Source organism: Syngnathus acus, chromosome 6 (assembly GCF_901709675.1).
Source record: "Syngnathus acus chromosome 6, fSynAcu1.2, whole genome shotgun sequence".
NCBI lineage: Eukaryota > Metazoa > Chordata > Actinopteri > Syngnathiformes > Syngnathidae > Syngnathus > Syngnathus acus.
In genome coordinates this window covers 5,384,546-5,388,282 of record NC_051092.1, presented here as the reverse complement: position 1 = coordinate 5,388,282, position 3,737 = coordinate 5,384,546, and positions in this window count along the sequence as shown.

The window sequence follows — 3,737 nt, the reverse complement described above, 5'->3', positions numbered from 1 at the left end:
CTGTGACTGAGGGTTGGGTCAATTACGATACAAAATAAGAAGAGAAATTTCACATCCACCTTTCACACTAATACTTGTAATTTGCCATTGCCAGTGTCTGATATCATCTGGCCTCTTCGTTGCTTGCACTGTGGACAACACACTTCGATTGCACCCCAACCATGAATAAATTGTTTCGAGTAGTTTGTTAGTTAGCGAGCAGTGTTGGGGCTTACAAATGGAGGCATTTTGCCATTTTGATTCAAGGGTGCCATAGTGACTCAAACAACATGAAGCGAAAGTGCACCTTCATCTAGATCTGCACAAACATTTACTGGATTACAGAGAGTTCCTTGGTCCGTGCGCTGCAGCTCCACAAAGTTGTATTGTCCTTTTTTCCAACGCAATGTGCTGACGGTAGGGGGGACAGCACAGGGGGTAGACATCGGTCCCATTTGGCTGATGTCGAATTGGTCTATGTAGGCCTTAAAGTTGAAGTCAACCCCAAAATTTTCTTTACAATTGTGTATGTGCCCCCGCTAGTATAAATACAGCATTCTGGTTAAAATTTGTGGAATATGAGTTTGTGGAATATGAGTTAAGCAACAAAGTTAACCTGTTTTTATCATTTGCCACTTACTGTCGACTGAAAATGACATTACAGTGGCTCGGTGCACAGGTCCAATCACGGCTCACCAGTTTTCTGAAGATGAGACGTGATTGGCTGTGACCTGAGCAACTGTGATGTCATTTTCTGTCGATAAGTAGCAAAATCGCTGCTCCCTGAGATGACTCAAAACAAGTAGATTTGGCCTGTTTGATTCACAAACAAAACATTAATCAGAACATTGTTTCCACTAGTTGTCTTGCACAGAACATATGAATGAGAAATGCTTGGTGTTGACTTTTTGTTAACCTTTGAAACAGTCGGCCATTCAACTAAAAAACGATGATCGTTTTGTGCTTGGGGGACGAAGTAAGAGAAACAACTGCAACTAGAGCTTCTACGATAACCATCTGTGTCACTGTGTCATGCTCCCCTCCCAAAAGGCAGTTTACTTGTCATTTACCTTACCTGTCCCTTACCTCAACAAGTGTCTTCTTTAACAAATACAATGATAACTGAAGAAACTTAAGTAGTGTGATTTCTATTGTTTTTTTAGGGGGTTCACATCCTTGCTTAATAGAATATAAACCATTTTAAATGAATAACTATTTAAAAAAAAGTACGGGAAAAGGTTTTCCAATTTCATGTTTGTAGCATGTTTTACAGTTTTGACAAGTGAAATAAAGAAAGAGGTTTTTAAGCTTTTCTGATGCATGTTGGAAAATGGTATCAGTTTACAATTTTAATATAGCAACTTGATGATACGTGCTTGCTTGAGTATGCATACGGAAATATCTTGGAATGTGCCCTTAGACTTACACACGCTCACAATTATTGGGCACCAATGCGACTCTGCTGCATGTTAAACTCCACCAGTTTAATGTTATGTGACTGCCATATATTCTCGAATAGCCATATCGGATCTCCTGCTTTACTATGACAAATGTGATCCCACGTGGTTTGGCACAGACCCCACATGAAAAGAGGATGTGAGGTCTATACAAAGGCTCATGTGGCAACTAAAAGCCATCTTGGGTACTTTCCAATATAGTAATATGTTTTATATAGTTCTTATTTATCTATTTCCAGAGTGGCCTATGAGGATGTCACAAGGAGAGATTTGGGTGACGGGGGGGGTGGATGGACTACCACTACCGCACACTACACCATTACTGAAATTTAAAGCGACACACTTTTTCACTCTTAAACTTAAATGACAACTTGACGTATTCTTGCTTTTCAGGTGTTTTATAGTGTGTGTTAAGCATTGGTCAACTGCTAATGACATGAGAAAGATTTCTGAATTTTAATAAGGAACATGAATAATAACCTAAATCTATATATAACCTGAACAATTATTGACATATGTTTGCTCTTTGAACAATTTATTGAACGAGTAACAGTTTCATTAATTGATTGATTGATTGATTGATTGATTGATTGATTGATTGATTGATTGATTGCCTGACCGATTGAATGACCGATTGATTGACCAATTGCTGGATTGATTGAGTTGGGCACTAAATTAAACTTTTGTAAGTTTTGACACAGAGGTGTTTGCAAGTCCAACCTGAATTTACACATTTCAGAACATGTGAACTGTTGTTCCTACAAATGAGAGGTAACATAGGACCATGTTCGTATTTGTATTATAATGTTTGCTCTGACCAGATCAACACACACACCTGCCACACTTGGCTGCCCTTTACTCTCCTTAATGTCCTTTTAGGGTACACGTAAACGTTATTTATTATTGTTATGATGTTAATAAATGTTTGCTTTATAATTATTATTTAAAAAAAACTATATGTTATAGTTTTGAAAAATGAATTCATGAAATAGGCCTGGACAAAATGATGGTACCCCAAGAAAAGATTAAAAATAATTAGACCAGATGTGTTCCTCAAATTAGCACCACATCAAATTTACGCAATGGCTTAGCGCTATTCTGGAGAGGCCTTCCGAGAGCCTGGCTTGATAATCATAGAAAGTCACTGTGGAAGGAAGAGAAATATGCTGTCTGAAGAAATTCGTCTTCAAACATTGTAGACAGCTGAAGTAGTTTCCGCATGAAGAGAGGACAAAAACACCTTCTCAGAGGTGCAGAATTCTTACTGCAAGTTACAAAAATGTCTTGCTTTTAGTAATTGCCTCAAAAGGTTGTGCAACAAAATAAGGGAACCTCAGTTCAAAAACAATTTTTATTTATAATAACAATTTCATGAACAATGGGCTACCAACATATTTGTCTATGTTGTGATACCAATCATATATGTCCTGAGGATAAAACATTGACATGTTTGGTTAAGGAGTGAGTAGTAATATTCTGAAGCGCCAGTAAAAGTATTTTTCCCCATAACGTCATTTATGATAGTCTCATGATGATTGCACACACCATTCTCAAAGAAAGAAGAATGTGGAGGAATTCAGAGGTTCTCAAGGTGTTATTATCAACTGTAGTTTAGTTATTAATAACAAAGTATGGAAATGAGTACACATGTTAAATATTAGCATATACTGTACGTGAAGTTAGCCATGCACCAAGTATAAATATTACCTTTAAATGAAGGATTATTGGTTAATGATAGTGATAACAATGACAAATATTTTGGACATGCCATGATGACAGTCTTGTCATCTTTGAGTGTCACAATCTCTCGTACGTACAGTACAACCTCTTTAACACACTGGTACTTAGTTTTGTAGGGTTTATATTAGATTCCGGTCAAAGCCCGCATAGTTTGATACAGACACCAAATGGTGCCTTGCGTTGTAATCAGGCTCAGTAAAGTTTATATAAAATAAAGTTTCCACTTGAGGTAAAGTTTAGAATGCCACTAAAATTGTCCTTGGAATTCACTCTATTTTTTTTTTTCACGTAACACAGATTCAGTTCGGGCCCAATGGAAAAATACATGGCCTTCTTTGTATCATTGATTTGGCCTCATGACTTAAATACTGCAAATATACAACTTGAACAAAATCTATGGGGCCATTTTGAGTCCCAGGCCCTTAGATTTACCAAGAGTTTTCTCCCGACTCGGAAATAATTTTACAGTTACGGAGAGGAATTTATATTGTCTCCCAATGAATAACTAGCCTGCAATGAGCTTTGCTTTCTAGATGCATTCAACGTTATCTAGCTTTAGGT